A 14,084-nucleotide genomic window follows, 5' to 3' on the forward strand; every position below is an offset into this window, starting at 1 on the left:
ATAGACTTTACCACTCCCCTTTTAATCTTCTCTGGGACACGTGGAAGTATGGCAGGTGCAAGCCAATGTGCAAAGTCTGACTTTGGTGCAAATACAGAAAAGTCTCTTTTTGTTGTTCTTTTTTTCTTTGAAGTATTGAGATTGAGCTCAGGCCTTCATACCTCAGCTATACCACCTGAGCCACTCGCATAGTCTTTTTTGTTTTAGTTTTTTTTTTCATATAAGGCCTGGTTTTATGCCCAATTGGCCTGGACCAACTTTCTGCATAGCTGGGATGACAGGCAGGCACCATCATGCCCAGTCTCCCAAAATAGCGAGGATTAGGGGCTGGGATGTAGCTCGGTGGTACAGCGCTTGCCTAGCATTCGCGAGGCCCTGGGTTCGATCCCAGCACCAAAAAAGAAAAAAAGACAAAATAGCGAGGATTACAAGCTTGAATCACTACGCCCAGCAAGTCTTTTTAAATGGGTAGCTATTACCAAGTCCTGGTTTAACAAAGCATTGACTTCTTTGGCAGTACTGGTGTTTGAACTTGGGGTCTTGCACCTGCTAAGCAGATGCTCTACCATTTGAGCCACATCTCTAGCCTTTGGACTACTTAATTCTTCAGATTTCAGAGACCACTGATTATACCAGCATTAGCTCCCTGAAACTGTAGAGTAACATATTTTATCTTTTAAATGTCTTCTCCCTTCCTTTTTCAGTACCCATCTTCTCTTACTCTTTCAGGATCTTAGTATATTAAGTTAGTTCACAGTCCCCAGCTATTAAAATGTACCCAGACTTCTTGTCCCCCCAAAGAAAATCCATTTTTACTGAGTAATTTCACAGAAAGCTTCTAGCAACAAGCCATCACAGGAAAAGTCTGCATATTCAGTGTTTCCTGTTTGTGCTACCTCTCCAATTCCTGCAGGGATATGTGCATTTTTCTTAGGTAATACAATTTGCACAGATAAATTAATTTCTTGATAATGATGAAATGTTAGACATCAGTCAGAAATTAGAGGTAGGGGAGGCTCTATGATAACTGTCATTTCTGCCTAAGATAATGATAGAGTGGAAAATCATCACAGCAAAAGTAGAAAACAAATACCAGACAGAATGAGAACATTCCACTCTGCCTCACTTCCTTTTAGAAGCCTCCCGAATGAGATGGCCATAAAACAACTGTAATTGTGCTTCACTTTCTTTCCTCCAGCTAAATTCCAAGGGCAATGTGACAAGATCTGTAAGAAACCTGGCCTGATTCTTAAGAGACTGAAGTTGACACCCCATAAGTCATGGTTGACATTAAAAAAAAAAAATGCCTAGAGCTTTCAGTCTAGATGAACACCACCCAGAAACTTCCTTTCTTACAAATGCAAATTAATATGGAAGAAGGTACAAAATATTTAACACTAAGTTCTTCCAGTGGTGATGATCAGAGTATTTCTTCTCTACTGTTATTTTTTAAAAATATCCAAAGATCAATACTCCTAAATCACTGGTCTAAGAGGCCTGCTAAGACTGTCTAATCAGTCCAATTTCTAATTTGCACACCATAGGACTTTAAGTATCTGTCTTATTCTTCTAAGGATAGAGAAACAAAATCTACTATGAAAAGAGTGCAACTTGGCATCAGGCAAACCAATAATATCAAGCAATCAAAAATATGAACACTTGCTATGAACAAGGCAGTGTAACATAGTTTTTAAAGTACAAACTGAACCCAGAGGACCTTATACTAAGTGTCATAAGCCACACACTGTAAGGCAAATATGGCATGATCTCACTTAGATGTGGAATCTAAAAAAGGAGACTATAATACATAATAATGCACTGTTTGTTTCAAATTGCTTTTACCACAAAAAATAAGTACATGAATTGGCAGATGTGTTAATTACCTTGATTTAATCATTCCACAAAGTAAACATATACCAAAACATCACAGTGCACAGGCATAGTGGTGCACACCTGTAATGCCAGCACTCAGAAGACAGGAGGATTTTAAGTTCAAGGCCAGGCTGGGCTCACAACAAGTTCTAGGCCAGCTTGAGCTACATAGTGAGACCCTGTCTCAAAAATTCAAGGGCTGCCAGGCACTGGTAGCTCACACCTGTAATCCTAGCTACTCAGGAGGCAGAGATCAGGAGGATAACAGTTCAAAGCCAGCCCAAGCAAATAGTTTGTGAGATCCTATCTCAAAAAAAAAAAAAAAAAAAAAAAACACAAAAAAGAACTGGTGGAGTGGCTCAAGGTGAAGGCCCTGAGTTCAAGCCCCAGTACTGCAAAAAAAAAAAAAATTTCAAGGGCTGAGGATGTAGTTGTGATAGAGTACCTGCCTAGCATGCAGCAAAGGAAAAAAGTATCACAGTGTACCTCATAAATATGTATAATTATTATGAATCAATTAAAAACAAAACATTTTCTCAAAGAGCCTTCAGTCATGGCATGGAAACTACATGCAAGACTCTACCTCTACCTTTAAAATGTTTGATATAAAATGCTCTTTAGGATTCTAAAACCATTGGGTGAATGTTTGCTGAGGAACAAGATATTTACACAGTTTCAAAATATCTCCCCATCTGTTAATTATTAAAGGGTGACCTTGATAATAAGAAAAAAAAATTCTTAGCAAAACCACCAATAGTCCTTCCTGATATGAGGAACTCAGAACATTACTACCTGTCAAAAATGGGTAACCTACATCAAATTATAAGGGATCAGCAAACAACCCCAATTAAAGGACATTCTAAGATGTGGCTACTATCAGGCTACTAGCCTGGTTCAGAGACTGCCAATCAGCAATGATACAGACATATGGATCTTTCCTACTAGATTGTGTTGCAAGGATTTCCCGGTAAACTTTCAACTTAAGCAATAAAGAATTATTTTACCTCTGCTCTTCTCTCTTCTACATTACAAATAGGTGATATTTTAAAGGCACCTGTACTTTTCATTCATGATACAAAACGGAGTTTTATGGATACCATAATAAACCAAGAGGAGGTCAGGCATAGGTGGCTCACACCTATAATCATAGCTACTCAGCAGGCAGAGATCAGGAGGACAAGGTTTGAAGTCAGCCTGGGCATAATAGTGTGAGAGACCCTATCTCGAAAAACCCTTCACAAAAATTGGGCTGGTGGAGTGGCTCAAGGTGTAGGCCCTGAGTTCAAACTACCAGTACCACAAAAATAAATAATAATTAAATAAACCAAGAGGATAAATGTTATATTTTCACCAATTACTTTCCATAAATTCAAGTTAAAATCTCTAATGCTTAATAGACAATTACATCCAGTCACATTTATAGGAACTTCTCAGAAGTCTTTGCTTTCTATGAGTGGAGGTAGCATAGGCTATCTTTTTACAGTTTTATTGAAGCATAATCAATATACAATAAACTGTACATATAAGCCATAGCAAGCACAAGGTCCAGAGTTCACTCCCCACTACAACAAAAAAAAACGTGTATTTATGAGTTTTAACATATTTATATACCTCTGAAATCATTATAATTAAGACAGTGAGCATATTTACCACTCTCAAATTTCCTCATGGCACTTTGTAATCCATGTCTCCCTCCCCACTCCAACTCTACTTTGGTTTTTGTTGTTATTGTTGGTTTTTTACATTGTAGTGAAATAAATATACAATTTGCTTTGTCTTTAAACTGCTTATTGAAGTACTGTATCCTCTTGTCATATGATTCAATTTAATCAGATAATCACACAATAGATATATTCATATTAGAAAGAAACAAAGGCTATCTCTTCTAAGTTAAAATACTGTCAGTGTGGCTGTCAGTGACATTTTAAAGCCACATTTGAGGGCTCTAGATCTTGTGACATAGGCCCTATTCCACTAGATTTTAAAAAGTCACACAAAGAATTAACTAAAAGCATATTTTTTAAATATTACAACTGGACTTAAGAAAAGACAAAGGAGTTTGACTAGCTATTTAAAGTAAAGTTCACAAGCGTAGAAAAATCCAAGGCAACACTGTTACTGTGAACATGTTATGAAGCCTTTAGTAAATAACAGTAACATTTTCCCTATATTTCAGATGAGTAAGTGGTTTCTCCCACAAAGTATCTCCACCTTTATGTAAGCACATCTAATCAAATGGCTGAGGCAGATGGTATTTATCAGCATTTATTTTACCCATCTCTACTCTGAGCAATATAAATATCTTCAACCTCAACCCTGCCAGCATAATGCAGTGATTAAGGAAGTTGCACCCTAAGGTCAATTACCTAAGACTGAGTCCCATCTCTACCACTTGGTATACGGAAAAATTCCTTAATCTCTAAAAGCCTTAGTTGTATTTTCTGTCAAATGAGGTGTAAATGGGATAATCTAGGTAAAGTCCTAGCTCAGTGCCTGGCACACAGCAGTGCTTGTGAATATTAGCTACTGTTATTATTACTTAGTAGTAGCCGTTGTCGTCATTTGCCTTAAAGTTTATCTTCTCTGTGTCCTCCTATTTCCAAAATAATTTTAAGTTTTCAGCTATGGTTATTAATCTGTTTTTTAATTACAATAATGAAATGCCTGAGGCAGGCTAGGCTAGTTTATAAAGAAAAGAGATTCATTCAGGTCACAGTTTTGGAGACTGAAAGTCCAAGACTGGGTAGCTCCATGTGTTCAGCTTCTGGTGAGTGCCTCTGGGAGGGTGGCATCACATTTGAGATGAAGAAATCACATGCCAGAAGCCAAAGACAGGGGAGGAGCCAAGTTTGCTCTTTCTATAACCTTCTTGAGAGAACTAATTCACGTTCTATGAGAACTACCTTAATTCCTTCTGAGAGCAGACCCCCCAACAATCTCCCTGTAGCCTCTGTCTCTTAAAGGTCCCAACACCTCTATACCACTACACAGAGGACAATGCTTGTAACACATCAACTCTTAGGGAACACACTTAAACTATATCCAAACCACAGCATTCTATCCCTTTCCCCTTCCAGGTTCACATCTATCTCTGTTCCAGAACAACTCAGTCCTAGTATAGGAGAACCAGCCTCAAAGAGTCATTAGACTGAACAAAGACAAGCAGACAAATCTAGGATTGCACAGAGTGCAATTTATCGGACTTACTGACAGAAGAAGTATGGTCCTCTGCAGCAGCAAGACCAGTTGGATTCCTGCAATGTAGGTCAGAAAGAGGAGTATATTTATGGGTTAGGACAAGAGTGACTTCATCCTCACTGGACTATATCTGGTTTATCTTAATATTGAAAAGTCAGCACATCTCTGGAGTCTGATTGTAAAGCCCCACATGACTCTCATGGTTTTATCTATTTATGGTTTTCTGGGAAGCTATGCAGGAGAAACCAGCTCAGGTTACTCAGGGGCAATTATGGTGGTTACAACTCAAGATGGCTATAGTCATGTCAAGATACATCTACATATAGCAAATGCTTTCGTTTCATCCCAATAGTCTCAAAGTTGTAACTATTTCCAACATCACTCAAAAGTCCAAGTCCAGGTCAGGGGGCATGGCTCAAGCAGTAGAGTGCCTTCCTAGCAACCATGAAGCCCTTAGTTCAAACCCCAGTACTATAAAAAAAAAAAAGTCCAAGTCCAAAGTCTCACTTGAGACTCAAGGCAACCCTTTCTAGTTGTGAGACCTTATAAAATTAAAAACAAGTTAGGGCTGTGGGCATGGTTCACATGGTACAGCATTTGCCTAGCAAGCAGAGGCCCCAAATTCAAAACCCAGAATTGCTCAAAAAAAAAAAATTACATCTTTCAAGATAAAATGGTGGGACAGGAGGCAAGTAGGGAAGAAGTAACCAGCTCAAAGCAAAATCAAACCCCAGAAGGAAGATAATTAAATCCTTAAGCTCCAGGTCCACTTTGGTGAGGGGGGGTCCTCCAAGTCCTTGAGTAGCCCTACATCTGCACCTTTGTTAGTTACAGGCCACATGGTATCATTTGGGGTTGGTTCTGCATGCTTCCTGCAGCTATCCCTAGCAGGCACTGCATACTGCTGGCAGTTGTCTTTTCTGGGGTCCCCATTGCTGCTCAACAACCATGGCTGCACTAGGCACTGCCCCATCTGAGGCTCTTTGAGAGAGTTCTAACCCTGTGACAAACTTCTGCCTTGCCATCCAGGCTTTCCTTTGAAATCTGGCTATAAGCCACCATAACCCCATCACTACTGCATTTTGCACACCTGCAAACTAAGCACATAGACACCAAGGTACAAGCTGTTCCTAAACCTGTTTGAATGGTGACTGCAGCCACGAAGTGCTGAAAGCAGGGAAATTAATTCCAAGGCCCTTTCCTGAGATAATTCTATCCTGGCAGGTCTCTGGGTCTGTGATAGAAGAAGTAGCCTCAAAGATGTCTGAGCTGGATGGCTTTGAGGCCTTGTCCCAATGCCAAGCAAGCATTAATCTCTTTAGCAAGTGGTTTTTTGGCTGCACATTTTCCAAATCTTTCCACTCTGCTTCCTTTTGCTCCCAAGTCTCACTGTAAATCTGAGTAAAAGCAGCTAATGATACCCATGCTACAACCTTTGTTGTTTTAAAATCTCTTTCACCAAATAAACTAGTCTACCATTCTTAATTTTAGCCTCCCATAAAGTCTAAGGCATAAACACAATGCAATCAAATTCTTGCTATGTGTAACAAGGGTGGCCTTTAGACCAATTCCAATAAATTCCACATGAGAGTAGTTCCCGAGTCTCCTTGTCTGCTAAACCCTCACTAGATTTGCCTGTAACATTGCACTTACAGCATTCTAAGTTGTTTTAGCACACTCCTCCAAACTCTTCCAACCTCTGCCCATAACACAATTCTAAAGCTACCTCCACATTTTCTGATATTGTTATGGTAATGATCCCATTCCTTGGTACCAATTTTCTGCATTAGTCTGTTTTGTGTTATTATAACTAAATACTCGAGGTTGGGTAATTTATAGAGAAAAGAGGCTTGGTTGGGAAGGTAACTTTTCAATTCCCAGCACTGTGAGGAAAGGAAAAAGGAAAGGAGAGGAGAGCAGGAGAGGGAAAGAGAGGGGAGGGAAGGGGAGGGAAGGGGAGGGAGAGGAAGGGAGGTCAGGAGGGGAGGGGAGGGGAGGGGAGGGGAAGGGAAAAGAAAAAAAGAGAAAGGGAGGAAAGAGAAGAAAGGAGAGAGGAAAGGAAAGGAGAGGAGAAAGGGAAGAGGAGAGGAAAAGAGAAGGGGAGGAGAAGAGAGGGGAGGGAGGAGAGGAAGAAAGGAAGGAAGGAAGGAAGGAAGGAAGGAAGGCTTATTTAGGTCACAGTTTAGCGGTCAAGTGTCCATATCCAGTATGTCTTTTTTTTTCTTTTTCTTTTTTTGGCAGTATTTAATCATAGGAATGCCACCCTAATGACTTTATCTAATCTTAATCTCCTCCCAAAGGCCCCACCTCTAAACACCACAGTCAGACTAAATTTCTACCCCCTTTATCCTTCGCAATGGGGATTAAATTTCAAAGAACCCTTGGGGGGCAAATTCAAGCCATTTCCGAGCCATGGTTAATTACTAATATAAAAAGCGTACCTTTAAAGCACAAGTGGATCACATAATCCCAGAATTTGAGACGCTGAGGCAGGAGCATCAAGAGTTGAAATTGGTACCAATTTCAAGACCTACAGAGCTAGACTCTAAAAAAATTTAGTCTCAAAACTCAAAAACAAAAATAAAATAAAAAGTATACCTTTAAAGTAAAAATGTCATAAAAATCCAAAGTATGTTACATATCCCCCATCCCTACACCTGTCCTATTTAAGAATCACTGTTTAGCAAGAACTCTTCTAATGAAGAAACACTACTAATAATAATGAGAATTTATATTAACACCTGTATGCCAGAAACACCTTAAATTATTAAAACTCTCTTCATGTTTACAACTCTTTGATATAGGCATATTATTTCTGTTGCTATTTTACAGATGTGGAAACTGAGGCACAGGATATCAGATCACACAGGCAGCAAATGGTCATGGTAGGAATCAAATTCAGTCAGTGGGCTTCAGAAAGTACTAATACATGATTACTAATATAATACTCGACTATATAAGAAGGTACCTAATAACCCTCTCAATATTTGATGTATCATGTTGGATAGAGCAAAGTCTTGTTCTATGGAAGTCCAGGCAACAAAAAATAGATTACTGGTTGGAAGATGCAGAGACACAGAATTTAACTAAACATAATAAAAATCTTTTTAGGAATGAGAGTTATTTGAAAGGGGTCTGGGTTGCCTCAGGAGCCTCTGCATTTTGGCACACCAAGATATTCAAGCAAAGGTTTCCAACAGAGATAGCAATGTAATACAGAAAAAGTTCAAGACGAGGTGGTATGTACAGAAATACTTTCTGCCTACTTTAGAGACAAGATTGTAATAAACTGGCATCTGTGATAATGTAGAGAGATGTCAACTTTCAACTAAATTTTTTCAGTGTGAGATTTTTGAGTAAGAATCCATCACTACCACCTCACCATCCCATAAACCTGCAGTTGCACTGCTTACTTGTAGAAGGAAATATCTGCTTAGAAAATATTTCACACAGTGATCTGTTGAAAGAACCTGCTGATAGAGTCTGAGTCAGTACTGAATCTAAGAAATCATAGAGGACAAGAATGTCAAGAAGACTGCAACTGGGCAAATGTCTCAATAGTCAAAGGAGAATTCCTGAAACTATAGCTGGACCACTGTAGAAAATGTTCTCTTCTCTCAACATCTTTGTTCTTGATTATATATTTTATGGCAAATGGGGAAGAGAATAGACTTATGTTTCAAGATTGAAAAGCAGTCATTAGAATTATCATTGGTATTTATAAAAGTTATCAAAGATAGTATTTCAGATGTTTTTATCTGAATGTATTATCCGTAATCTCAGACTTTAGAGAAGTTAGAGATCTGGCTGAAGAAGCTCTTGCCTGAACTTCTCAGAACTGAGAAGAGTACATTTAAGCATTTCTGTAAGAAACTCACTTTAATAGATGGGCTAGCATTCTATCAATGCAGCAACTACAAAAGGTTACTGCTCTTGGAACTGGGAATGCAGCTCAATAACAAAGCGCTTGCCTAGCATGCACAAGGCCTGGCTTTGATCCCAGGCACCACAGAAAACAAAAGTTATTATTCTCAATTAGATGAAACCTGCCTTCTGGAGTGGGTTGTTTCAACCCACTGGGACTGACTCTATCCTATGGTACAACAGAGAATATGTGAAACTTGTCCCTTATCACAGTCTTTCAAACACATGAAGATAAAACATCTCACGATTCTCAAGTGCCCCCTTTTCAAGGCTAGGCATTTCCTAGGACTGCTCCTCAACCTCTTGCAGGCATACAGCATATCCATATTCTTCTTATACTGGGTTCCCAGACGTGAAGCCAATGATCTCTAATGGTCTAATGGAGAAACAAAGTACAGTGACACTTTCTCCTCTTTTGGACACCACATGTCAAAACCTGAAATAATCTCCAAATGATGAGGAATGACTGGCTTTAGAATAAAATCATTGGACCATCTTTAAGAGCAAAACCTTTTTACTTTGACAATATGGATGGAAATACTTCTAAAATATACCACGCATTGCTTTCATGTGCAGAGTTACCTGTGCTGGACACCTCTGGAACTCTGGCCTTACAAGTTTATAGGGCTGAGCTTTCAATCTGTTAAGCTTTCTATCGTTTCTGTGTTTTCTAGCTTTCAACCATCACTTTCCAATCAATCTGCCTGCCTTCAGCAGTCCCTCATCTAATTTCTAATTTCTAGATCATTTCCTATGTTCTTGGAAACCAAAAGAAATTTCTTAGAGTTGTGTGAGCCCCACTATATTTGGAGATTCTAAAGAAGGATCAGAGCTGTGTATCCCTGTTCAGAGAACAATTTCTCATATGTAATGAGAGCTAAAATGTTTGCTGAATGAATAAATGCTGTGCACATTAAGTATAAATAGTTATTATACAACAACACTCTCACTCTAGTAAATACACTTGAGAAGGAATCTGTTAAAAATAAGTACTAGGATTTTTGTGACATCTATTTTGATCTAACTCATGAATGCAGGCCATAGCTCATCTAAGTGAGATATCTATTCCTCACTTAAGTTCAAGATTATACCAGCTTTATTAGCACTAAGGACATTATTATTTAAAATCTCTAAGCCTTTCCACATGAACTACTCAAGCTAGACTTCCCCTGTCCTGTATCTGTGTACTTATTTGCCTAAAAGATTATACATTTGTCCCTTTTAAAGTTCATTTTCTTGGTCACAATCCTGTAAAAGTTCATATTGGTTGGTCTTTTTGTTTGTTCTAATGTTGAAATCATTTCAAATTTTGAGTGCCATCTCTCATGTTAGCTATTTCTCACACCTTTGTAATGTATAAATTTTAAAATGACAGTTTTTATGTTTTTAGTATCTAAGGTACTGCTAAAAATGTTGATCAGGATAGATAATTGTCCCTATACAACAATGTGACATACCACTAAAACCTTCCCTCCATTCAGCTCCACCTTTAATGCTCTTTAGGTAAAATATAGCAAGGGAGTTTATCTTCAGAAAACAAAATAGGGCTGGTGGAGTGGCTCAAGCGGTACAGTACCTGCTTTGCAAGCATGAAACCCTGAGTTCAAACACCAGTCCCACCAAAAAAAAAAAGCAGAAAATAAAATATAGGGACTGGGGGCATGGCTTAAGTGGTAAAGCACTTGCCTACCATGTGCAAGGCCCTGAGTTCAATCCCCAGTGCTACAAAAAAAAAAAAAAAAAGAAAGAAAGAAAGAAAGAAAGAGAGGGAGAGAGAGAAAGACAGAAAAGAATGCATTCAGAATTCTCAATGATTATGGTGTTTAAACAGATGTAAATCCATTTCATCATGTTAACAATCCACATTTCTACATGACATTCTCAAAGACTGTGATAACAGTGATTATAATAATTATAGCTAACAAGAGTACATTCTATGTGCCAGGAATTTATAAGCCTCTTACATATATTTGATAATTTAACCCTCACAACAATCCTAGATTGTAGATAATGCTATTATTCTTATTTTAGACATGAGGAAATTGAAACATAGGTAGGTTGAATGACTTGATTATATCTAAAGTACTTAAGTACAAAGCAAAAACAGGATTTCTTCTGTGTTCCAATAAAACTTTATTTGCCACAGGTGGCCAGTCCATAGACTATAGGTTGCTGAATCCCCCAAAACAGGATTTGAACTCAGGAATTCTGGCTGTAGGGTCTGCACTCTTTTTTTTTCTTTATTCATTTATTCATGTGTGCATACATTGTTTGGGCCATTTCTTCCAGGGTCTGTGTTCTTAAACACAACACTATACTGCCTCTTACATAATATTGCCAGATTAATTTAGTCCCAACCACTGTGTACACTCTGATCATGGCACATTGTGCCAGGCAGGATTTTGTTTCACTTTTCATAAACAGTGGGCTCCCTTCCCACTAAGCATATCACTAGCAGACTACACAGGACATGCAGCGTCTTATTTTGGTTTGGGTTAGAGTAGAAGAGTAGAAGGACACTACACCAGGGCTCACAGCATATAAACTGGGATTTAATTCTATGTCCTCTGGTTCCTTAACTCTAGGTTAAGAAGACCTAGAGTCTCCTTATGCTAGAAGTTTCTTCATGTGATTAAGGAAGGTTATAATAAAATGTACTTAACTCCTAACTCCTAAGTCATAGTGAGGATCAAATAAGAAATAAGACTATAAACTCCCTCATTACTAGATACTCGTCTCTTGTCTTCCCGCAGTTCAATCGCCCTGCTCTGAAGAACTCCCCTCTTCATTTGGAGACTCTTTATTTGCTCTGTGGCTTCACCCTCAGTCCTAGAGCAGACTGCAAGTGTCAAACCTAAACCAATCAGCACATCACCCTCCCCTGACCACATGAGGGTAGAAGATGGAAAGGGCAGGGTAGGTAAACTACTAGTCCACTCATAGTAAATCTCAGGGCCCTCCTGATGAGAATACTTGGACAGAAACTGTCACCGCTTTTGTGTGTGTGTGTATTTGAGCCTGGGGACATAGTTCTAGGAACCATTCTGTGACCACCTAGTGGCCATCTTATAATAGGAGAGCCTTTTTGGATAAAGCCAACAGTAAGCTGATGATGGTGAGAAGCCAGACCATCATCCATGTATTGTATGCCAACCGATACATTCTCCATTTTTCTTAAGTCAATTAAGCTTAGGTTTTTTTAACCACTTGGATAAAAAAAATTAACTCATATATGCAGTACCTAGCAATGAGCCCTAGTGCACAGTAACCACTGAAAGCTTAGTTGAATATCAAAAAGCTTAGCTGAAATAGCAAAAGCTGCTTTGAAACTTTGAAAAGTACTATAAATATTATTGTTTCATTTTAATGGAAAGAGCAAATACTTGTCAATTTATAAGTATTCTACAGTAGGTACAACAAAGCTTTCATTCTACCAAAAGTATTTTTCTGCCCAGTTTGGTGGCACATGCCTGTAATCTCAGCACTCAAGAAGCAGAGGCAACTAGATCCATGTATATCACCCTATACCAATATTGACTCAAAATGGATCAAGGATGTTAATATCAGACCCCAAACTCTAAAGTTGATACAGGAAAGAGTAGGAAATACTCTGGAGTTAGTAGGTATAGGTAAGAACTTTCTCAATGGAACCCCAGCAGCACAGCAACTAAGAGATAGCATAGATAAATGGGACTTCATAAAGCTAAAAAGCTTCTGTTCATCAAAAGAAATGGTCTCTAAACTGAAGAGAACACCCACAGAGTGGGAGAAAATATTTGCCAGCTACACCTCAAAGGACTGATAACTAGAATATATAGGGAACTTAAAAAACTAAATTCTCCCAAAACTAATAAACCAATAAAGAAATGGGCAAGTGAACTAAATAGAACTTTCTCAAAAGAAGAAATTCAAATGGCAAAAAACACATGAAAAAATGCTCACCATCTCTAGCAATAAAGGAAATGCAAATTAAAACCACACTAAGATTCCACCTCACCCCTGTTAGAATAGCCATCATTAGCAACACCACCAACAACAGGTGTTGGCAAGGATGCGGGGAAAAAGGAGCCCTCTTACACTGCTGGTGGGAATGTAAACTAGTACAACCACTCTGGAAAAAAAATTGGAGACTACTTAAAAAGCTAAACATTGATCTACCATTTGATCCAGCAATACCACTCTTGGGGATATACCAAAAGACTGTGACACAGGTTACTCCAGAGGCACCTGCACACCCATGTTTATTGCAGCACTATTCACAATAACCAAGTTATGGAAACAGCCAAGAGGCCCCACTACTGACGAATGGATCAAGAAAATATGGTATCTATACACAATGGAATTTTTTGCAGCCATGAAGAACGAAATGTTATCATTCACTGGCAAATGGACAGAACTGGAGAACATCATTCTGAGTGAGTTTAGCCTGGCCCAACAGACCAAAATATGTATGTTTTCCCTCATATGCCGACATTAGATCAAGGGCAAACACAACAAGGAGATTGGACTTTGATCACATGATAAAAGCGAGAGCACACAAGGGAGGGGTGAGGATAGGTAAGACACCTAAAAAATTAGCTAGCATGTGTTGTGCTCAATGCAGAGAAACTAAAGCAGATACCTTAAAAGCAACTGAGGCCAATAGGAGAAGGGGACCAGGAACTAGAGAAAAGGTTAGAACAAGAAGAATTAACCTAGAAGGTAACACACATGCACAGGAAATTAACGTGAGTCAACTCCCTGCACAGCTATCCTTATCTCAACTAGCAAAAACCCTTGTTCCTTCCTATTATGGCTTATACGCTCTCTTCAACAAAATTAGAGATAAGGGCAAAATAGTTTCTGACTGGTATCAAAGGGGTGCGGGGGAAAGGGAGGGGGCGGAATGGGTGGTAAGGGAGGGGGTGGGGGCAGGGGGGAGAAATGACCCAAGCCTTGTATGCACATATGAATAATAAAAAAAAATTTAAAAAAAGAAGCAGAGGCAAGAAAATTTTAAGTTTGTGGCCAGACTGGATTACATAATGAGATTCTTTCTCCAAAAACCTAAGGACTAGAGATGTAGTTCAGAGGTAGGGCACCTGTCTACC

The 14,084-nt window shown here is 38.8% G+C and overlaps 1 protein-coding gene across 6 annotated transcripts in view; it reads right to left on the reverse strand.

Moving 5' to 3' along the window:
* Positions 1–14,084, reverse strand: part of Pcyt1a (phosphate cytidylyltransferase 1A, choline) — a 50,726-nt gene that overhangs the window by 29,912 nt on the left and 6,730 nt on the right. For 2 of the 6 annotated variants that reach the window (XM_020176484.2, XM_020176483.2), the window contains exon 2: positions 5,080–5,126. The exons of the other annotated variants lie outside the window; for them this stretch is intronic. The gene's annotated coding sequence lies outside the window, so the exon portion shown is untranslated. The remainder of the gene's footprint in view (positions 1–5,079; positions 5,127–14,084) is intronic. 6 annotated transcript variants of the gene reach the window in all.

This window comes from Castor canadensis, chromosome 5 (genome assembly GCF_047511655.1).
Source record: "Castor canadensis chromosome 5, mCasCan1.hap1v2, whole genome shotgun sequence".
Classification (NCBI taxonomy): Eukaryota; Metazoa; Chordata; class Mammalia; order Rodentia; family Castoridae; genus Castor; species Castor canadensis.